The following is a 24,471-nucleotide window of genomic DNA, read 5'->3' as shown; positions in this document are numbered from 1 at the left end:
AAGTTAGGATTTCTTTATATGTGTAGGGTATTCAGATTTTAGTTGTATTATTTGAGTTTCCAAAAGATTACTGTGAATTAATACTGTGAATTAATGAATTACAGTGATTTAATGTGAAGAATGCTTTGGATGGGGTAAACAGGATGTGAGAGACCAGTGAGAAGGCCACTGCAGTAATCTACGAGAGAAATGATGTCAGCATGGACCACAATGGTGGTGACCAAAGTGGAGTAACGTGGACGGATGTGAGTGGCATGACTTCATTAATTCTAATAAGACGGAACATTTTTCCTTTTGTTTCGCTCCAGTGCCCAAGAGGTACAGGTTGGTGCAAGATGTGGGGTCTTTTATAGAGTTGGACAAGTCAGCAGACACGAAACATTTGAAAAGGCTGCTTGAACTGCTGACTAGCCAAAATCAAAGAGGAAGTTGACCTTCAACCCTTTGTTTTATTCCAGCTGCAGAAGTCATTTTCAGTTACTCTCTGACTCAAGTAAACACCACTCCCTGTCACCTTATCCCTTTGAGGGTTGGTTCACTTCTACATTTTCACTGGGACATGATTCTCACCGACAGTAGAAAGTTCGGCACCCAGACCTGCAGATGTGAAGACACTTGCTCCTCTCTCGAACTATTAGTACTTCTGGGAAACACGTCCCAGTGCCAAACTGTCCTGGTCCTGAAATGACCCTGTTATTTGGGGAGGTAGTAAAGGAAATTACATGTGTTAAACCCCGAGCGGCACTCTCTTTGGACATCGAAAGGTGTAAATGATAAAATACTTACTAGACTTAAAGACCAGGGAGTAAACGGGGGGCTGGATGCTGCCCAGACTCTGTGTGTCAGCAAAACATATCTGAGCTCAGCGAAGTAATCCAGGACCAAGTGTTTTCCTCAGTGGAATAATTAGACAACAGAGGTGGGCAATTTAGAAAAGATAACTTCTTCTGTCCCTGCTTTAGAATTTCTATTACAAACAAAACCCAAGCCTTAGCAAGATTTAAGAGCATGGGACAAAGACGGCTAGATGTTGAACTGCTGGGAGTGGAGCCCACGTTTTATTTATCTTTGTATCCAAGCACATCCGCAGTGCTTGCCACAAGGCAGATACTCAGTGAATGTTGGGTGGATCAAGGATTCCTCTGTCTTTTCATGGGGTATTTATATGGTATGGGAATTCAGTCATTTTTTGCCCCACTAGGTAGAGATGGATGCTTTCTGTTCTCCATGTTTACTTTGAACACCATTTAGCTACAGGGATGTTCTAAAATGAAATAATAAGGAAACCAGCTTTAATACGATTTTATATATACAGACAGATACACTTTCTGACCACGTGCAGATATGAATGCTCTCCCTGGAAGATGCTTTTGTAACCTAAATTGCACTAGAATGAGGTTAGAGATGGGGAAGAAAGGGAAAGTAAGGCAAAACTCACAGCTTAATTTCTAGACAGGATTGCTGCTTTAAAAATGAATTTCAGGTGCTTCTTGGCATACTTGGCCCAAGCACTGGAGATTTAACAGTGATTTGTGATTTGGTGTGACCCAGAACATGGCCCAATGGTCCTCTATCCTTTGAAGCCGTCAGTCTGTTTTCTTGATTGCTGTTCTGGACTTTCTCACCGTCACTAACCATCAGGGCCCCATTCCTTCTGCTCTGTCCTAGTGGAACAGTCCCTTGACCTTCCTTCTCCCACTACTCTAGTCTCGACTTCTCCTTGTTGCCAGATTACTCTATTATTGCTTCTCAAATTGTGGTTCCCAGACCAGCAGCATTAGCATTGCCTGGGAACTTATTAGAAATGCAGATTCTCGGGCCTCACTCTGGACCTACTCAAGAAGAAACTTTGATGTGGGGCCCAGCAATTTTAACAAGCAAGGTAATCTCCAAGGTGAGAACCACTGCTGTACATAAAGCTCAGTTCTGAGCATATCACCCCTTTGCCCAATACCCTTTATTGCTTTCCTGCCGACAACCACATGAGAGTTTGTGTGTGTGTGTGTGTGTGTGTGTCTGTGCGCGCCCTTCTATCCAAGGCCTTCTGCAATCAAGCACCAGCTCAGGTGTCCCCACGCAGGGAGGTGTGTTCCACAGTCATCCTAATGGGTCACCTGCTCTTCCCTCTGCTCTCCTGCCGCCTCTCTCTGTTAATGTTGGGTCCTCTGCTATAAATACCCACCTCCTCCCTCTCCTTGGAGAAACCTTACTCATTCTTTAAGGCTCACTTAAAAATTAATATTTATCTAAGGAATCCATACCTGTGCCTTTAAAACCAAATAGTACTGAAGGCTTTATAAAGAACCACGGCAGGCCCTCCCCCACCTCACAACCCCAATCCTTCCTATCCCCCCAGTTCCATTCCCCATGGAAACCACTTGAGCCGTTTCTATCACAGTTGTTCTGGTGTTTACCTCTATTTATATAACTAATACGCAAATACTTGTATTTAAAAGTAATTTTAAAATATTAGACACTAACTTCTTGCCGTGGTAGATAAAATTTGAGTAAGTAAAATTGCAGGTGGATGAAATTTGGTCGACACCCCATTCCCCTCTTCACTCTTCTCAATCTTTCCTCACTTAAATCTTTATTCATGCAAAGTTCATCTTGGCATGGAAGGTGACTCCTTTCCTGGAACGTGTTCAGAGACTGCTCCTCCCCTGCTCCCACAGAGCTGTGTATCTCTCTTAGTGCACTGTCCCCCTTGCCCTTCCACGTTTGTATGTATGTGTCTCCCATTCCCACCAGCTTGTAAGAGCCAGAAAAGTCTAATCCGTCTTTTACTTTCCCAGAATCCTCCCAGGGCAAAGCACAGGGCCTGGGATATAGCACACACTGAGCAAACGTGGCCAATTTAACCGTAAAGTAAAATATCTGCCTGACCTTTGAAGCTTGCTGGTGTGACAGCAGTACTTGGAATGAGTCTTCCCGTTCCAATGTGGTTTTCCAACATTATTGTGGGAAATAGTAAACTGGAGTCAGGAGACTTGAGCCACACCACCTTCTTGGTGACTTCTTTTAAGACCTTGGGGAAGGCACTTAATGGTTTTGCTTCCGTTTTTTCATCTATAAAGTGGCAACAATAATATCTATGGACAGAGTTGTAGGGAGGACCAAATACAACAGCACAGGTTATCAGGTATAAGGCGTTACATTGATTCCTTATGTTTAAAACAAAAAGGCAAACCATTTTCTGGTAGCACATAGGGCTATAATGAACATTAAAACCAACCTTTAAATAGAAAACTTTATTTTTAGATGATCCAGGGGGTCTTTCTTCCAAGATCAGCCTAAGATTTTTTCGGAGGAAACTGTATTCTCATTGTCCTGAAATTTGAAGCAAGAAAACTCAATCGTTTAAGACCATTTGCCTATTCTTACTTGTTGATGAGAAATCACGACTACTGCCACCCTTTTAGCCTCTGAAGGAATTGTAAGCTTTGTCTTGATTTGATGGCTCAAAAATAAAATCTACCAAAGGTACGTTTTCTAAGCCTCGTCTGGCTCTACCCATTAGAAAAGTGTGAGCTACTGTTCTATCAAAACTAATTATATTTTAAATCTACAACCAAGTCTCAATTACCAAGGTTAATGGGACTACATACATACATAATTCTCTCTTACATTTATCCAGTGTTTTTAACTTCTTCAAAGCACTTTTCACTGTACTGCATATATAAAACAGAGGCATTTTTTTAAATCCACAAATAAGGTAAAAAATAAATCTTCAGATCAATAATTTCAACTTTGTACCTGTCAAAAGCTATTAGAACTTGCAAAATTGTCTAATAGGACTTTCATTGCCCTACTCTCCTCTCGACCCCTCTCAACTAAGGCCAGAAAAGACCGAAAGATCTGGAGGAATCTCCAGAGGAGAGGAAGCCAGAGAGGGAAGGAAGCCAAGGACCTGGGCCATCCACAGCCTGGATCATTAGCTCCAGCGTAATTGAGAATAACTGACTGTATGTGTGACTATGGCCAGAAAATCCAGAAAGAGATGAAAAGGCAAAGAAAATGACGTGTGAGTAACAGTATTTACAGGGTCTGTCTTTGTCATTCTCTCAACAAGCATTACTGAGTGCCTACTGTAATGACAGGTGCTTTCAACAAAGAGGATGGACACAGCATGAACAACCCAGGCAAGACTGCTATTTTCATAGTGATGACCTTCCTGAATGGTGCAGACAGACAACAAACACAAAGACACACAACTTCACATAAACGAGATAACTTCAGGTGGCACTAAGCTCTGTGGAGTCCATAAACACAGGAATGTGATAGAGCCTTGGGGAAGGGATGCTGTTGTAGATAAGGTTGCCAGGGAAGGCCTCAGGGTATCGGAGCTGCAATCTGTGAGAAGAGCCCACCCTGTGCAGGTCTGCAAACCAGATGATGGAATGAGTGAACTCGCCAAGTATGCTAGAGGGAGAGGGGTCCAGGCCAGTTTCAAGGGGTTCCAGGAAAGTCACTGTTCTGTGGTTATTCACTTTGTGTCCTTTTAGGGATATTACTAAAACCTCTCCAGGACCCCGGATTTATTGCCTCTACAATGCGGGTTGCTAACACTGATCACCTGGACAGGGGAGCGCTGAGAAATAATGGGTAAACAATTGTGAGGAGCCACATAAATGCTAAATAATGCTCATGGTAATAAGCTTTTATTAAAGTCAGCACCTTGATAGGCAGCTCACAATCGGATACCTTGGCAAATGTGTAAATTGACGTGGCTGCTCCCTGTGCACACCAGCACCATCCTTTAAAACAGAAAAAAATAAATGAGCCTATGGTCATGATATTCGAAGTAGTTAGTGATCAAACAACTGTCTGGAGAGAAAGCTGGTGTGTGAAGTGTACAATGGGAGCAGGAAGATAACGGCACATCACAGCCCAGCTCACGCAGAGGATAACTCATGAATTGACTGGATGCTTGCTGGTGCACACACCATCCGCTCCAGGGTGGTACTCTAACCCCGTCAGGACTAGGTGCTGCCACCAAAAGGCCCAGCAGACAGGAAGGGGAGTGAGGAGGAGCCAGAACAGAAGCATCTCTGGCAGCAGCCCTCTCTGGCCCTCTTGGCCTTGGAAAGCCACCCCTGGGGGAGGAATGAGCAGCCAGCACCAAGGGCCCTACCTTGGAAGGGCACCAAGGAAGTGGTGGGGGGTGTGAGGGAGGAGGGATGAGCATTGCATTTCTCCCTACGAGAATGAAATATGCCAACGCCAGGAGAGACTTCAGTTGTCGTTATAACTGAGCCTCCCCACACAGAGATATGAGTCCACCCCTTAGAAGCAAATCTTCCTCCCCCAAAACCTCCCCCCAAAATATAACATTAACATCACAAAAAATGAATTCTTTTTTGTGGGTCCTACCATCTCTTTGATATAAATACACAAGTGCCTAAACATTCTTTCCCATCTCCCATCCCACATCGGCAATCAGATTGTGACACACACACACACACACACAAGCACATGCTCACACAAATACCACACACACCCAATTCCTTTGTTAAGCCCTGGCTCAGCTATTATAAGGTACCTGTGGAGTGTAGGTCACATAGTAGAAAAGTTTAAATTACTGTTGCTTCTACTCTGAAAAGCAGACAGGAAGAAAAGACAATAAAAAAGAAAACACTTATTTTAAGGCTGATACTAAACACTCTACTCCACGTTCACTGAGGTCAATTTCCCACCGTGGGATGGGGAGAATCGAGATGATCTCTGAGGTGCTATGAACCCACAGTGCAGACTTCACGTTTTGAGGCTTGACTAGAAACGACGGGGACGTGAAAAAGAACATGGCGAGATAATCCTAGTCTTCAGGAAATTATGGTTTAAACTGGGCTGGAGAAAGACCAAGATCCTCAAAAAAATCTAATTGATTTTAACCAAATGGAGTAATTTTAAAATGTTAAATACACTGGGATATCATATTAAAAGTATTCTGGGAGAGCATGCCGCATGGGACATGGTAAGTGCTGAATTTCCTGCTGCTAAGGGAGGCATTCCTATCTGCCAGTGTCTCATGCTGCTCAGACCTGAACCATTCATTTAGGTAGACCATTTGTCCAAGTGCGTCATTTCCCAAAATAGCCAATGGAGGACTCCAGGGAGAACTGTCCTGAGGAGATGTGGTCATCCTCAAGGCCAAATCAGTCTAGACTAAGATGGTTCTTAGCAAGACTGCCCAAAGGGCTTCTAGACTTTGTTTGGTAAGTGTTGTTAATGCCTTGGTAACAATGGACTGTTGATAAGGTGGGAGATAATGTCAGAAGGAAGGAAGGTATCTGCTCACATCTTTTGCTTTTAACTTAAGCTAACCCATAAAATCCATTATCAAACCCCAGGCAATGCTCCCAATTATTGTCTTGGACCCTTCATTTCGCTTTGCTTTGTTTTTTTTTTTTTTTTTCAACTTTCTATTTCTGTTTTTACCTGGCACTGACTCGCTTGACTCCTCTTCTCCTCTCAGCTTCTGGCTCTGTGCTCCCCCTTTAGACTTGATGAGTAATTTTGGTTTTCCTGCTTTTCACCTTTGGCACCCCTTCAAAAATGGGTTAGGTTTATCTTCTGGCTCTTTCTACTTCTGACTGCTTGGAAGTTTGGATCATACTTAGCCAAGTTTTGATCCCAGGACCTTTCCCTGGCTTTGACCTGTCTCAGTGGCATCTGTGCTGGGCTTGACTCCTCCAGGTGAGGGCGTCGGCAAGAGGGAGGATCAAGCAAAGATCAAGCAAGGAAACAGGAAGAATACCTGGCTCAGCTTAAACTGTGCAGGGCACTGAGGCCTTGCTGGCCGTCCAGTCTCTGCCTCCTTCTTCCTCTGCTGCTTTCATTCCCTCCCGTCTCTGACTTTCAATTTTTATTAAGTTTCCACCTTCTGACTGCTCAATCCTCTTCTAGCATCCCTTTGTAAGATTGAAATGGGAGTGGGAGTGATATCCATTAGCCAAAATAAGTTCCATAGCTGGGAGAAACTGCTGAATCTCTGGTGTCTTTATAGCACTTATCAAATCCCAATTAACCATATTAGTTGGCAAACTGCTCTGGCTTCCCAGGCAGTCAGCTGGTAGGTGAGTCAATAAATATCTGTCAGATGGATGGATGCACACTCACTAGTTGTGTAGCATGGCATCAGGTACTTTAAATAATACAAAGTATAAGACTTCATCCTTGGCTGAAGAAGGACATCTTCTCACGGCCATTCACAAAAGGACTGTTTGGAAACATCACCAAGCGCTAGACCAGCTTCGCTACTTCTTCTAGAAAACAAGAAGAAATCTCTTGTTTCAAGAGATGTTTGTGTCATCTCTTAATGCACAACTGGCTTCATGTGGGCAAAAGGGAACATGAGCAAAGCCCTGGTTAAAGCATAACAGACACCCTTGGGCTAATGAACTGTCGAAGGTAGTAGTGTCAGCGGATTTTCTACATAACTGCTTTGTAAACAGCAACACGCATAAACCATAAACAAGGAGAATGAAGTGAGCACCCACAGACCCACCACTCATGTCAAATCATACAATGTTGATATCACCCCAGAAGCCTCCACTCTCCTGTCTGATAATCTTTCACTTACTTTTCTTTATAATTTCATCACCTTTATAGACTCCCATAAAACATTTAGTTATATCCAGTTTGGGGATCAAAATAGATTAAAAAACAACAATTGCAGGTGCATTCAACATTGGACATGAAAAAGAAAACTGGTTTTTTAATAAGATACTTCAAGTGTACACTTTCCGTAGGTGATCAAGACATTTACTCTTTCGTCCATTTTTATGTTTGCTGACTGCCAATCACTCTACTCCTTAATACTTCAAAGGTATTTTTCCCAAAGCTGCCTTTTGTCTTACACTAATGCTCTCCCGGACTCAAGTGAATTTTGAAGGAGACTGAGCTCATCATGATGAAATGGATGTTGACATTCCATAACCATCACTGTAATTATTCCTAATTTGTACTTTGCTTCAAAAACTCTCTTCCCTTGCCCCCTAAAGTCTGTACTTTCAGAATAGCATCTACAGCTTTAATTATACCTGACAATAAACTACTCTCACCACAAAATCTTGTTAATCACGGTGTACGTTACTATCTTCAAGTATCCTGTTTTTTTAAAACTGCATTTATATCAGGTTCCCAAAGAGTTACAATATTAGCAATGAATGTTTTAACTGTTTCTGTAATTACTGTTTGTAATTACTACAAATCAAAGTTGTACAAACTTTGGATTGGAGGCTGGTTGAATTATCTACCAAACTGGGGTGAATGGTCTTTTAATCAACTGTATACTGAACAAATCTACAGAGTAAAAACTGAGATGGAATTTGAGTGACTTGGTGTCCATCGAGAATCAAATCTGATGCTGTAGTGTTAACAAGGGACTTCAGGTCCAGAATGATTCTGTTAATCACACGTCTTCCAAATTAGTCAGTTAATGTTGTGGGTCCTGATGAGACAGGATTTAGGAAGGCAGAGAGCGGCGGGGAATGCTCCTGGTGATAGGATCCTTAGAGCAAAGGACAGAAGACAAAAGGAGAAGGCTGTATTCATGAGAAGTGAGCTGGACCATAAGCGCTATAATTAGAAGCTTATAATGTCACCACACTGCTTTCTGTAATGTAATATTTTTGTTGTCTGTTATTTTCCTTGATTCAGGTTTTGTATTTTTCATGATGTAATAGTGAGATCTAGTCTCATTTTTCTGTGTATTTGGATACATTGAGTAGAGTGCTCTGGCTGAGTAAAGAGTTTCACATATGGGAGACTTGAGAAACAAGAGTGGCAAGGAAAGTTAGGTCAGATTATGAAAATTCTTAAAATGTTTCTATTGGACTTAATCCTTCAGAAGTCATTTAGTGTTCTCTTTTCTTTTTTTGTAACTGAGAGCACCATGAGGAAAGGAGTGTTTTTGATGATCTATTTTATTTTATTTCTTTCTCTTTTCTTGGAGGAAGATTGGCCCTGAGCTAACATCCGTGCCCATCTTCCTCCATTTCATCCGTGGCTCGCCTGCCACAGCATGGCCTGATCAGCAGTGTATAGGTCTGTGCCAGAATGGGAACCTACAAACCCCAGGCCGCCAAAGAGGAGCACACAAACTTAACCACTACACCACCGGGCTGGCCCCATTTTTGATGATTTCTAAGGGGTAAAAACTAGGCAGGGAGATTAGGTAAGATGATATAGCAAAAATTCAGGCATTAAGAAATAAGGTTAGACTAGGCTGGCGATGGCGGCCATGGATTGGAAAGGAAGGAGGGATGGATGCAGCATCATAAGGGAAAAATTTGCTTCTTTCCCTTTGTCTTTTCAGCCATTTGGGCTTAACGGTGTTCAGTGCTCCTGATTTATTTCCCTTCCCATTTATATTTTCCTTCTTCCCTCGATAATCTACTTTTGCTTTCCCATTTTTCCCTCTCTTCTCTCCTTTGCTTGCATTCTTATCACCTTCCCTGATAGGACGATGACTGAATCGGGCAGGTAGACATGAAATGGGAGATCTGAGTAGAAACTAACTATAAGATTTACTAATTAGAGTATGCTGCTGCTTAACACATTTTTTTTTAACCTTTCATCTGCAGTTAAAAAGAAGAAAAGAAAGGTGAGGAGGCAAAAAAGGAGTAGAGAGGAAAAGGGAGAGACTCATTTATCCATTCATTCAAGAAGTGCTGTGTTTCCAGAGAAAGAGAGAGTGCCAAAGAGATAGAGAAAACACCACACAATAATTTGTGTTATTGTAGTTGTATCATCTATTTCCCCTTCTAACTCAGTTGGGTAAAGTAGAGATGCCAGATGGGAGGCTAAAGACTAAGGTGAGATGGGCAGTCTCCCTCCCTCCCTTATTGCCTGCTGCTTCTCATATCAAAAGATGGAGTCTACATCCCTCCCCCTAGGCCTCAGTGACTGGCTCAACCAATAGGATGCTGTGGAGGTGACTTTCTGGGACTTCTGAGGCTAGGCTGTAAGAAGCCTGGTCTTTTGGAATATATCCTCTTGGGATGCTTTCTTTTGGAACCCAGCCACCACTTTGAGAGATGCCCAAGTCACACGAAGAGGCCACATGCAGGCCCTCCAGTTGGCAGCCCCGAATAAGATAACAGCCAGCATCCTCAGCAAACACAGAAATGAACCATCTTGACATCCAGCACAATAGAGGCAAAGAGGATTTCAGCCCAAGCTGACATCTGACTGTACTTCCTAGGAGACCCCAAGCAAGAACTGCCCAGCGAATCCCAGCCAATCCACAGAACAATAAGAGACAAGAATAAGTTACTGTTTCAAGCTACTCTACTTTGTTGTGGTTTGTTATACAGCAATAGATAACTTTTTTCATCCTTACACGAGACACAAAGAATATCGAAAGTTTGAAGATTCATGATGCCACCCGGAATGCATGTATATTTTTTACGTATTTTTTTCCTTTTAAAGGTCACTTTCTTATTCATTAGCCTTGAAATTGGAATTTGAATTGACCTTGATCAGAAATCCTAAGAAATGCTTAAGCAAATATTTTAAGCACTATCATATTTTGAGTACTAGTTCAGGATAAAGTGGTATTGATGTGACAAGAATAATGGATGTGTAATTAGAAGATGGAGTTTAAGTCCTAGTTCTGTCATTTATTACTGTGTGGCCTACAACAAGTTATTTCACATTTCTGCTTCCTAGTTTCCAATGCTATAATGTAATCGAAGGTATTTAGTGATGCATGACAAAACACAAACATTCAGTGAATTTCCATTTCTTTCCTTCCTATGAAAGTCCTGTACTCATAAGTGCAACCATATCAGAGCCTATCATACTGCTTCCTAAAACTAAATATTTTTATTATGTATCAAATGTTTCCCTTGATAACTATTGCATAAGCTTCCATAGTGTTGCCTTTACTAGTGTGATCTGCCTCACTTTTCCTGTGGGATAGTTTATTTAATAGATTTTGGGGACTCATCCTGTTGCTGGATTCTTACAAAGACTCTTTTGTGATAACCTTCTTTGGTTTTCAAGGACATGGCCCTGTTTCTCGAGTGTGGTTCCCTACTGTAGCATAAATGTTAACAAGTTAAATGCATATCACATAAGAATTTTAATTGTTCATCATATGTTTATGTATTGAAATATAGAGTCGAATTGATATAATTGGTAACATTACCCATTTGCTTTGATTTGAGATGTCAAGTGATTGAAAAAATTTTTAATTCAGAATTGAATTACCTTGCTTATTTGAATTTATCATTTTTGCGTAATTAGGATGAACTAATTTTTTTTTATTAATGTTATGATAGATTACAACCTTGTGAGATTTCAGTTGTACATTTTTGTTAGTCACGTTGTGGGTACACCACTTCCCCCTCTGTGCCCTCCCCCCACCCCCCCTTTTCCCTGGTAACCACCGATCAGATCTCCTTATCAATATACTAACTTCCAACTATGAGTGGAGTCATATAGAGTTAGGATGAACTAATTTAATTTGCAGTTATCCTTAAATGACTTAACTGATGTCTGCTGAGGTTCTCAAGGCCACAGGATTATGGAGTCATGCTGAACATCACTCTGTCTCTTAGGGTTGGAAGTACAAGTGCACCTTGTGAAGCCTGGAGACAGAAGTTACAAGCTTGATTTTTTCTCCATTAATGTTTTTTTTCTGTTTTGTCCCCCTCACCTCACTCTAGGCTGCGTCATGTTTCCCAGAAGGACCACATATTGCATTTGGAGGTGGTCCTCCTTTTCCAACTTTGTTCTGATTTTATGTCATTTTTACTTGGTGTTGAGCTCACATCTCAGTTCTGCAAAGGAAAGCTGGTTATTTATCTGGTAACTTGTGGTTGGAATCCCCAAGAGAGTGCTCTTTATAGAGACTGAGGGTCCTTTAGCAAATATTGCTTTTTGATGATGCATTTTAATAAGCCTTTTAAAAATCTGGATACCAGACTACCGGCTAGGGTACCTGGAAGCAATAATTTTAAAATAGTGCTTTTCAAACTGCAGGTCCTGACCAACTAGTGGATTATGAAATAATTCTAGAGAGTGTGACAAGCACTTAAAAAACAATGAAACAAAATGGAATAGATAATATTAGAGTGTATTACACGTAAAAAGGTAAGAACAGTTTCATAAAATTTTTATATTCCTTTGGTGTGTGTGCGTATATACTGATTTACGATAAAAAATAATTTATAGATTTATTTTGTGAGTTGCCATCAAAAGAATTTGAAAGTCACTGCCATGGATTTAAAGTTATCTGAAACACAGTTTTGTAATATAGCAGTTTGAAATGAAGCCCCAACAATATATGTAACAAATAAAAGCGTAGATAGGTTTTAGCTGCAAATTTTAAAGGGATTGGCAAGTTACTTTTCCTGAGAAGTCTAGCCCTGGGATGACTGGGTATTTTCCAAAGGGCCAGGAACCAGTTATCCCAATAAACGGTAGGGGCCTCAATGCTCTCTCCCTGGGAGGCTCTGAGGTAACGTTCCTCATCTCACTTGTAATGCTGCTGTTGCCTTGCTGCAGTGGCTGTTGGAAGTACTGCGTCTTCCCTAACCAGATCAGAAGGACCCAGTTTTCCCAAAGTCTTGGTCTGCCAGAAAGATGGCATTGCACTTCTCCCCGATTTGTGGGACCTGCACCCAGCTTGGAGAGCTGGAAAACTCCAGCCCTTAACTCCCCTCTTTGCTAGGGAACCACGTTTTCCTTCCCACTGGGTCCTTGGAAGATGGGAAGCAGCAGTAAGGTTACTTGTGTTTTATCCACACCATGTGCGTCTGTGTTTTTGTGTGAAGGCTGACTCATGTGGAGGAAAGTTCTATGCCTAGAATTATAAAATTAATGCTAATCAGAGTAATGCAGCATGCCACTTCCAATCTGCTAATGAGCTTTGGGGAGAGATGGCACATCTTCCTGCAGCTGATGGATGCCCCTTTTAGAGGATCTACGACATCCTCCCCAGGTCTTCACTCAGCTGGGCTAACACACTTCAGAACAAAATAATCCTCAGGGCAGGATGGGACCCCTTGCTTTTTGGTTCTTGTCCCTTGAATCAGTCTACTCTCTGTGCCACTAAAATGGCTGCCTATTAAACTCATCAGTGGAATCTGCCATACTGTGTCACTTAAACTTTTTCCATCTGCTTATGGTTTTTACTTGTTTTTCATAGAAAGCCCTGACCTAAATCTCTACTCTTCTTTTATAATGCTTTCATTTTGACCTTACTACTGCTGAAAGTCAACCAAACTCATTCATCACTGTCCCTCCCCCCAATCTCCATGAACATTATCCTGTTATCCAGGTTTTTAACATCCACTCAAGAGATTGTCAACAAAAATGGACTAAACCTTTACATGGAACTTCTTTACCCCCACATGGGACATTTTCAAGAATAGGAGCTTTCAGATGAATTAGCAATGTAGATAAATTTGTTACCAACACTAGAATCTCATTCTAAAATATTTTCTACAGCTCAAAACATGGCATAAGGCAGATTCCTATTTAAGAGAAAGGGCCTTCTTTTAAGTTGTCTTGAAGATTCTGAGACTGTCCTTACGAGCAGTGCTATGAGAGGATATGAGGCACAATCTCAGTCACCCCAAGAGTTAATTTAAATGGAGAAAGTGAGATGGTTTCCCAAAACATTGGAATTGATTTTTCCCTGAGTCTCTCCATAGTTGTAGATTCTGATAATCACAGAATATAGAGAAGGAAGAAACTTGGTGTTCCTTCTAACTGCCTCATTTCACAAACCAAGAAATTGAGGATCAGAGACATGAGGTCATTAAAGTCATCCAGTTACTTAGTTGCTTACTTCGACTAGGGCGGTTTCAGAAAGGATGCAGAAAAGTACAAGTATTTGAGAGCTAGTTAGGGACTGTATTAATCAACACTGTAATAATCAGCTCTGTGTCCTTGGGTGCTGCGACAGCTGGGGGTCCACTGCTGCAGCTGACAAATAAAGTGTGAGGAAGAAACAAAAACTGAGGGAGTCCATCGCCACTAGACCTGCCTTATAAGAAATGTCAAAAAGAGCTCTCCTGTCTGAAATGAAAAGGCAAAGGATACAAAGCTTTAAACAAGTTGATAAATAGATAAAATCAGAAAACTGCAACTCTGTATCAGAACATGTTAGTAAACAATTATGATGCAAAGGTTAAAGGGAAAGAAAGCATTAAAAATAACATTAACCATTCCAATTTGGTAACAAATTCACAATACAGAAAGAAAGAATTTTGACAACAAAAATAGCAAGGGAAGAAGAAAAGGACAGAACTTGCCTAGTCAAATGAAGCAAAAATGCCATCAGCAGAAAAAGAACTATCTCATCTGTGAGACCTTTTATACAAACCTCATGGTAACCACAAAACAAAAATTAAGGCAGAGTCACGAAACATAAAAAAAGAGGAAACTGAAAAACACATCACCAAAAACCGTCAAGCTGAAATTGTAGTGAGAAACACAAGGAAAAAGAAACAAAGGAAATATAGAGCAACCATAAAACAAAAGATAAAATGGCAATAGTAAGTCCCTATATATCCATAATCATCCTAAATGTAAATGGATTGAATGCACCAATGAAAAGACAGAGAGGCTGGACAGGTTAAGAAAAAGACCCAAAAATGTGCTGCCTCCAGGAGACCCATCTCAGCTCTAAAGAAAAACATAGGCTCAGAGTGAAGGGGTGGAAGATGATACTCCGACCAAATGACAACCAAAAGAAAGTGAGTGTAGCCATAATTCTATCAGACGAAATAGACTGCAAGCCAAAAAAGACAAGAGACAAAGATGGGCATTATATAATGATAAAGGGGATAATCCATCAAGAAGACATAACATTTATTAATATATATGCACCTAACGTAGAAGCACCAAAGTCTATAAAACAACTATTAACAGATCTAAAGGGAGAAACTGACAGCAACACCATAAGAGTAGGGAACTTTAATACCCCACTTACATCAATGGATAGGTCTTCTAGAGAGAAAAATCAACAAAGAAACGTTGATCTTCAATGAAACACTAGACCAGATGAATTGAACAGATACATATATAATATTCAATCCAAAAGCAGCAGGATATACATTTTCTCTCAAGTACACATGAAACAATCTCAAAGATCCACTGTTTGTTGGGAAACAAAACAACTCCCAATAAACTTAAGAAGACTGAAAAGATATCAAGCATCTTTTCCAACCACAATGGTATGAAACTAGAAATCAACCACAAGGAGAAAGCTGGAAAAGTCACAAATATGTGGAGCCTAAACAACGTGCTATTCATTAACTATTGGAACAACAACAAAATTAAAGGAGAAATGGAAAAATATCTGGAGGCAAATGAAAAGGAAAATACAGTGTACCAAAATCTATTGGATACAGCAAAAGCAGTACTAAGAGGGAAGTTCCTAGCAACACAGGCCTACCTTGTGAGACAGGAAAAATCTCAAATAAACAATCTAACAATACATCCAACAGAATCAGAAAAGAAGAAAAATGAAGAGCCCAAAGTCAGGAGAACAAAGGAACTACTAGAAATCAGAGCTGAAATAAATGACATGGAGAGTAAAAAGAAAATAGAAAAGATCAGCGAAACTAAGAGCTAGTTCTTTGAAAATATAAACAAAATTGACAAACCTTTAGGTAGAATAAGACAAAAAGAGAGAAGCCTCAAATAAATAAAATCAGAGAAGAAATCACAAGCAATATAACAGAAATACAAAGGATTACAACAGTATTCTTTATCAATGTTATAAACTACATTAACAAAATGAAGAATAAAAATCACATGATCATCTCAACAGACGCAGAGAAAGAATTTGACAAGATTCACCACATATTTATGATAATAACTCTCAATAAAATAATTATAGAAGGAAAGTACCTCAACATAATAAAGGCCATATATGACAAACCAACAGCTAACATTATACTCAATGGTGTAAACTGATAGCTATCCCTCTAAGAGCAGGAACAAGACAAGGATGCCCACGCTCACCCTTCTTAGTCCTAGCCAGAGCAATCAAGTAAGAAAAATAAATAAAACATATTCAAACTGGAAAGGAAGAAGTAAAACTGTCACTACTTGTGGATGATGAGATTTTACATATAGAAAACGCTAAAGAATCCATCAAAAAACTAAAAACAAACGAGCAGAAATAAAAAATCAAGAATACAATCCTATTTACAATCACAAAAAGAATTAAGTGGGTAGGAATAAATTTAACCAATGAGGTGAAAGACCTATACACTGAAGACTATAAGACATTGTTGAAAGAAATTAAAGAAGACATAAAGAAATAGAAGGATATTCTGTGCTCATGGATTAGAAGAATCAACATAGTGAAAAAGTCCATGTTACTTAAAGCAATCTGCAGATTCAATGTAATCCCTATCAAAACCCCAATGACATTTTTCACAGAAATAGAAAGAAGAATTCTAAAATTTACTGGAAACAACAAAAGTCCCCAAAGAGCCACAGCACTCCAGAGAAAAAAGAACAAAGGTGGAGGCATCACATTCCCTAATTTCAAAGTATACTACAAAGCTGTATTAATCAAAACAGCACGATACTGGCAGAAAAGCAGACACAGATCAATGGAACAGAATTGATAGCCAAGAAATAAACCCATACATTTAGGAACAGCCAATTTTCAACAAAGGAGCTAAGAACATACAATGGAGAAGGGAAAGTCTCTTCAATAAACACTGTTGGGAAAACGGACAGCCGCACACAAAAGAATGAAAGTAGACCATTATCTTACACCATGCACAAAAATTAACTCAAAATGGATTAAAGACTTGAATGTAATACCTGAAACCGTAAAACTCCAAAGAAGAAAACATAGGCAGTAAGCTCTTTGCTATCATTCTTAGCAGTGTCTTTTTGAATATGTCTCCTCAGGAAAGGGAAACAAAAGAAAAAATAAGCTAATGGGACTACATCAAACTAAAAAGCGTCTGTATGGCTAAGGAAACATCAATACAATGAAAAGACAACCTAGCAATTGGAAGAAGATATCTGCGAATCATTTATCCAATAAGGGGTTGCTATCCAAAATATATAAAGAACTCAACAACAAAAGAACAAACTTAGTCAAGAAACGGGCAGAGGATTTGAACAGACATTTTCCCAAAGATATACAGATGGCCAACAGGCACATGAAAAGATGTTCAACATCACTAATTATTAGATAAATACAAATCAAAACCACAATGAGATATCACCTCATGCCCATCAGAATGGCTATTACTAAAAAGACAAGAAATAAGAAGTGTTGGAGAGGGGCCAGTGCCATGGCCGAGTGGTTAAGTTCGTGTGCGCTACTCACTTCAGCAGCCCAGGGTCTTGCCGGTTTGGATCCTGGGCCTGGACACGGCACCACTCATCAAGCCATGCTGAGGTGGCATCCCACACAGCACAGCCAGGATATACAACTAGAATATACAACTATGTACTGGGAGGGTTTTGGGAGAACAAGAAGGAAAAAAAGATAGACAACAGATGTTAGCTCAGGTGCCAATCTTTACAAAGAAAACAGAAGTGTTGGAGAGGATGTGGAGAAAAGGGAGCCCTCATACACTGCTGGTGGGAATGTAAATTGGTGCAGCCACTGTGGAAAATAGTACAGAGATTCCTCAAAAACTTAAAAATAGAATGACCAGGCATGACATCAGCATCACGGCGGAGTGAGCTCTTCCCTTAGACTCTCCTCCCTAAGAAAGAATGAAAAGGACATTCATAAACCAACAGAGGACAGGCACACAACACAAAAGACATCTGAGAGACCCATGCAGCCAAATGCCTGAAGGTGGAGGTGCTGGACCCCCCAGGAGGAAGGAGGAGGAAGTAAGGGGATCTCCTCTCCCTCCCCAGCAATGACCTAGGGCACAGGACCATGCACAGCTCTGAGAAAAGAGGGGCCTGGGGGGAGACTCTGTAGGAATGCCTTCGCTCTCCAAGTTCCCTCACATCCCATAGGAAAGCTCCACAGAGGAGGCTAAGCTATTGTGGGGTTGTCTTCATGAAGCCAGCACGCCAGGAGGACAGACAGCGAGGGCAAACAGAGAACACCCACGGGATGGCACATGCAAAAGAAGTGCCCCTCCCCCTGCTGGGCTCACAAGCTCAGCCAGTCAGCCAGGGCAAGGGACCCCGTCTAGAGTGCCCGTGCGTACATTAGCAAAGCAGCAGCTACAAGCAGGCAATCGCAGATGGGTCCTGTCAGCATAGATTCCAAAGGACAAGCACAGACACCAGGGATCACAGCAGGCTCAGAATACACAGCTCCTGAACCTCCTCCAGTGGTGGCAGGTGGAATCTGCAACCAGATACTATCTATGTGAAGGCACAAACCAACCCCATCAAATAGTATGAAGAAATATATTAATAGTCCAGACCAGAAGGAAAATGAAAAGCACCTAGAAATCAATCCTGAAGGCACACAAATTTACAATGTAAACGACAGAGAATTCAAAATAGCTAACATTAAAAAACTCAACGAGTTACAAGAAAATTCAGATAGTTCAATTAAATCAGGAATAAAATTAATAAACAGAGGGAATACTTCACAAAAGAGATTGACCCTACAAAGAGAAACCAATCAGAAATGTTGGAGATGAAAAACACAATGAGATAAAGAAAAATCTGGATACCCTGAATTACAGAGCTGACGTTATGGAAGACGGAATTAGCAATCTGGAGGACCGAAATATAGAAAGGCTTCAGATGGAGGAGGAGAGAGAATTAAGACTAAAAAGAACCGAAGAAATTCTCTGAGAAATATCTGATTCAATTAGGAAATGCAACATAAAAACTACGGGTATTATAGAGGGAGAAGGGAGGGAGAAAGGAGCAGAAAGTCTGTTCAAACCTGGAAAAGGAGCTGGAATTACAAGTAAAAGACGCTAACAGAACTTCTGATTACATCAATGTAAAAAGACCTACTCCAAGGCATAGAGTAGTAAAACTGGCAAAAGTCAGTGACAAAGAAGAAATATTTTTAAAGGCAGCAAGGCAGAAGAAAATAACTTACAAAGACCATATCAAACTTTCAGGAGATTTCTCAGCACAATCTTTACAGGCTACGAGAAGGTAGAATGAGATATTCAAAATTCTGAAAGACAAAAACCTTCAGCCGAGAATACTCTATCCAGGGAAAAATATCCTACAGATATGGTGGAGAAATACAAACCTTCCCACATAAACAAAAGCTGAGGTAGTTCATCGCCACAAGACACCCCAAACAGGAAATGCTCAAGAAGACCTTCATACCTGAAAAAGAAAAAAAAGAGTTCACAAAGCCTTGAGCAAGGAGATAAATAGGCAGCCAAAGTCAGAAAATTGCAGCTCTCTACCAGAAGAGGTTAGCAAAAACTTAATTATGACATGAAAGGTAAAGGGAAGGAAAACATCAAAAATAACTATAATCTTGTGATTTTAACCACAAAATCACAACACAAAACAGAATGTGTTATGACCAACAAATCAGAGGAAGAGGAAAGGGATGGAACTGGCTTAGACCAAGGAAATAAGAGGCTATCAGAAAATGGTATATCTCATCTACGAGATTTTTTATACAAACCTGATGGTAACCACTAAACAAATAATCAGAACAGAGACACAAATGATACAGAAAAAAAGAAAACTGAGGGGCTGTCCCAGTGGCATAATGGTTAAGTTCACATGCTCTGCTTCAGCCACCCAGGGTTTGCAGCTTCAGGTCCCAGGCACAGACCTATGCATCTCTCATCAAGCCCTGCTGTGCTGGCATCCCACATACAAAAAACAGAGGAAGATTGCCACAGATGTTAGCTCAGCAACAATCTTCCTCAAGCTAAAAAAGAGGAAGATTGCTTACAGGTGTTAGCTCAGGGCCAGTCTTCCTCACACACAAAAAAGAGAAAACTGAGAAAACCATCATAGAGAACTACCAAACTGAACTGGCAGTCCAAAATACACAAGACAAGAAACAAGGGAAATACAGAGCTGCAAAACAAGTGATAAAATGGCAGCGTTAAGCCCTTATATATAAATAATCACTCTAAATGTAAATGGATTGAATTATCCAATCAAAAGACAGAGTGGTGGGATGGACTGAAAAACAAGACTCATCAATATGCTGCCTCCAGGAAACACTCTTAGCTCTAAAGACAAACACAGGCTCAGAGTGAAGGGACGGAAGATGATACTCTAAGCTAATGGCAAACAAAAGAATCAGTTATTGCAATACTTATATCAGACACAGTAGACCTCAAGATAAAAAAGGCAATGAGAGACAAAGAGGGGCAGTATATAATGGTAAAAGGGACACTCCAACAAGAAGACATAACACTTATAAATATACGTGTACCCAACAAAGGAGTACCAAAGTACATAAAGCAACTATTAACAGACCTAAAAAGAGATATTAACAACAACATAATAATAGCAGGGGGCCCCAACAGTCTACTTACATCGATGGATAGATCATCCAGACAGAAAGTTAACAAGGAAATAGTGGAATTAAATGGAAAACTAGACGAGATGGACTATATAATAGATATATATGGAACATTCTGTCCAAAAATAGCAGAATACACATTCTTCTCAAGTGCACATGGAGCATTCTAAGGACAGACCATATGTTTCGAAACAAGATAGGCCTCAATAAATTTAAGAAGATTGAAATCACATCAAGCATCTTTTCTGACCAAAATGCTATGAGACTAGAAATCAGCTACAGGAAAAAAGCTGGGAAAGTGACAAATATGTGGACACTAAACAACATGCTACTGAACAACCAATGGATCATTGAAGAAATTAAAAGAGAAATCAAAAATATCTGGAGACAAATGAAAATGAAAATACACCATACCAACTCATATGGGATGCAGAAAAAGTTGTCCTATGAGGGAAATTCATAGCAATACAGGCCCAGCTTAAAAAAACAAGAAAGATCTAAAATAAGCAATCTTAAAATACAGTTAGAAAATGGAGAACCAACAAAGCCCAAAGTCAGCCGAAGGAGGGAAATAATAAAAATCAGAGCAGAAATAAATGAAATTGAAACCAAAAAAGAAAAAAGAACAGTAGAAAAGATCAGTGAAACAAAGCGCTGGTTCTTTGAGAAGATATGCAAAATTGACAAACCCTTAGCCTGACTCTCTAAGAAAAAGAGAAGGCTCAAATAAATAAAATTAGAAACGAAAGAGGAGAAATTACAACAGATACCACAGAAATATAAAGGATTATAAGAGAATACTATGAAAAACTATATAGCAACAAACTGGACAATCCAGAAGAAACAGATAAATTCTAAGACTCATACAACTTCCCAAAACTGAATCAAGAAGAAACAGAGAATCTGAATAGCCCAATCACAAGTAAAGAGATTGAAACAGGTAGCTTAGTGGGAAACTACTTACCCTGACAAGGTTACCCACTCAAAGCTAACAGCCAACATCACAATTAATAGTAAAACACGCTATATTTTTCCTCAAGACTGACTTGATTTCTACTATTTCAACTTCTCCTTTTCCTTTAATGCATGGATCCTGCTAAACCTTATAAATCCATTACAATATAAAGTGGGGAATGAATAAAGAGCTCACCTGAGGGATGTTCACTCTCTGTGGCTCCTGGGCGAGTACAGAGGACTGTGGTTCAGCTGAGGGGACAGAAAGAAGACAGGGGTCCTGAGATTTAGCTGTCTTACAGCTCTTAGATTCACCTCCTCAAATCTCAGCACCCCAGTTGGGGATCATCCTCCCCATAGGCACAGGGCCCTCTGGGCCTTGAAAAGGCACAAGAAGGATCATGGACAGGCAGCAACACCTGTCTTTGTGTGATTCTGAAATGACCATGGAGCTGAAATCTGCAGTTTTTTACTGAGTGAACATAAACTTTACTCGATTGATTTAACAATAACGCATGCGTCCTTCTGGATAACAGAAAGAAATAAAAACAACCGATCAGTTGAATTAAAGTACGCCAAACGACAAGACACTATTCCTTCATTAAAGTTAACTTAGCAGAAAAATGCTCAGTATGCATCATTTATCTATTTTTCTCAGTAATATTATTCAACCCCTGGTATACACAATCCACGGAAAGCCTAGTAAAAGAGATGGGAGGATTTAAGGCAGGAATTTGTAATTGTTCATTTCAGCTGGGAAGTATTTCTCAAAAGGCCCTTTCGATAGATGCTTTTGGTAACTTACCTGTGAGAGAGCGAACTGTCACAAACTGCGTTTCCCTGGACAAGTCACTGAAATTTTCAGGCCCAATGTCTTTAAATCTTTCAAAAGAGTTAGAAGTAGGTGACCTTGGAAAACTCTTCACAGATCATCATTCTTGGATCCTGTGACATCAGGATAACGTCACTAATGTCACATGTGGTGGTGGACATGTGTGACAGCAGCGCATCTGTAAATAGCGGGGGCCATTTAAGGGGACCGGAGACAGAACTTCCTCCCTCTCCCTGGTTGTCCCTTACCCCCAGACCTTGCCCTCACGGCTCTCCAACAAAGCAGCCTTTCCTGAGCAGCCTGCCCCTGGGCCACCCCAGCTCACCTGTACTTCCCAGGGACGGCCCAAATGCCCCACTGTCACACAGTGTGGTGGCTCCTGAAGGTGGCATCATCAAGTCTGGTTCATTCTGGGCAGGAGGATCAAGACCTGCTTCTGATCTTGCAAATCTAGCATCTGCTCCTTTCTGGGCTCTTGTCTCTGCTCTGAAGCTCTGGAGAGAGGTCTAAGGTCAGAGGGGCGCTCTCTTCCAGGTAAGACTCCCTCACAGAGGCCCCCTGCTTCCTGCCTCACAAGGGCTGGTTTGTTTCAAGGCAACTGGGACATGGATCTGAGAAATAAATTCATCTCAGGGGCAAAAAGGCTGACTCTTAGAATTCATTATAACGTCAGACTTCAAGGACAGAAAGCCTGACAATGCAGAGGGGGCCAGGCACCTCTGTCTGACCCAAGGGACCTGAAGAGACACTAGAAATCCCAGGATACATGTGACACATGGTGGGATTCCATCCACATCCTTTCCTTTACATCCCTGGGGACGCAGGGACAGGCCATGTTCCTAAGTGCTGTGAAGGCTGTAATGCCAGTCTTGGGCAGGTGTGACATCAGACAAAGCCTGAGACTGAAGCCAAGCACACCTGCCCTCGAATCCAAATTCCCTGGCTGGGAGCTCCTGACTCGAGCACATCGGGCCACCGACCCGAGCCTCGGTTTCTGGTGAAGTGGTTGTCAGGGTACATTAAACTATCCAGTAAAAAAACAAAGCGTCCTCTAACTATAACAGCAGTTGTCACTTACTTAAGGCTTCCTACCTGGCACTTGTCTAAAATAGTGATCTATGTTTCCAAACGTCGCCGTGAAACAATCATTATTAATATTTATAGATGAGAACCCTGACTCTCGCCCAGGTTCCTTCTGTCGCCCCTGCTAACAGGTGACAGAGCTGGCACTGACCGGGCCTGTAGTGCTCCAGAGCTCGGGCTCCACCGCAGACCCACGGTCACCGTCCGCCTGATAAACGCACTCCTCCCTCCCGCACCCACCGCCGCCGACATGGGCTTCTCTCCGGTCGGGCTGCAGGCGGGCTGGTCACACGATCCTCGGGCATCCCGGACCGCCCCGAACACCTGCGCCCCCCGGCAGCCCGAGGGCCGGGGTCTCCCCCATCGGCCTTACCCGCTCTGACGGCCCGCCCGGGTTTATACACCGCCGCGGGGGGCGACGAGGTCCCAGACACTTCCTGCTCCCATCCCCAAGCACAGGCACACCCTTCCCAGCTAGTCCCTCGCCCTCGGTGCGCACCCTGCATTTTCCGAGCACACCCCAAAGTTCCCCAACGGTTCTCTGGAGTCCTGAGAAGACAAACGAGGAGGCTACGGCTGCACATGCGCAGAAGGAGCGTGGCGTCCCCTTCCCAGAGTCCAGGCGGTGAACCTCACCTATTTAAAACTACATTTCCCATAGGCCTCCGCGTCTACATTTCAAGTCACTTTTGGCCTTTCCGCGAAAGCGGGAGGACGGTGTTCTTAAATCTCTCCTGCCCAGGGTCCTCCGAGCCCGAAGAGGTTAAGGGTTAAGCCTGAACTCTGCTGTCAAATGCAAAGGGTAGTCCGCTATTGGCTCCCGATTAAAATAGCATTTTTTTCATAAGTCATTTGGAGGTAATTGGGGAAATTTGAATACGGATTGGATATGGAAAATATTAAAATATTACTTAGATGGTGTGAAAAAAATTTGGAGTTAGGTAGGAAAATTGACTTTGTAAAAAGAAAAAGACATGACGACTGAAGTAGTTAAATTATATAGCTGTAAAATTATAATTTTACAATTTTTCAACCTGGGACCTCCACCCTGTTCCTTTACAGCCGCCGGACCCACCAACCCCTGAGCCCCATCCTGGCGCGCCTGGGGCCCAGTGTGCAGATTCTACTGAGGGTCTGCACAGGTGCTCCAGGGGTGGATGTTTATAGGAAA

The 24,471-nt window shown here is 41.4% G+C and overlaps 1 long non-coding RNA gene across 12 annotated transcripts in view; it reads right to left on the bottom strand.

Moving 5' to 3' along the window:
• Positions 1-23,934, bottom strand: part of LOC138917404 (uncharacterized) — a 30,190-nt gene extending 6,256 nt beyond the window's left edge. For 2 of the 12 annotated variants that reach the window (XR_011425353.1, XR_011425354.1), the window contains exons 1-6: positions 23,674-23,843; positions 22,543-22,711; positions 22,191-22,395; positions 21,582-21,637; positions 11,500-11,597; positions 3,236-3,330 (exon numbers count right to left, since the gene is read on the bottom strand). This is a non-coding gene — a long non-coding RNA (uncharacterized lncRNA). Of the gene's footprint in view, positions 1-554; positions 691-786; positions 857-2,205; positions 3,093-3,235; positions 3,331-6,438; positions 7,266-11,499; positions 11,598-19,183; positions 19,264-21,581; positions 21,638-22,190; positions 22,396-22,542; positions 22,712-23,673 lie in introns of those variants that run through there. The other 10 variants (XR_011425350.1, XR_011425359.1, XR_011425352.1 and 7 more) reach the window with 10 other exon arrangements.
• Positions 23,935-24,471: the final 537 nt, after the last annotated feature.

Source organism: Equus caballus, chromosome 14 (genome assembly GCF_041296265.1).
Source record: "Equus caballus isolate H_3958 breed thoroughbred chromosome 14, TB-T2T, whole genome shotgun sequence".
NCBI lineage: Eukaryota > Metazoa > Chordata > Mammalia > Perissodactyla > Equidae > Equus > Equus caballus.
The sequence above is the reverse complement of the archived record's forward strand: the minus strand, read 5'-3'. Positions and strand labels throughout refer to the sequence as shown.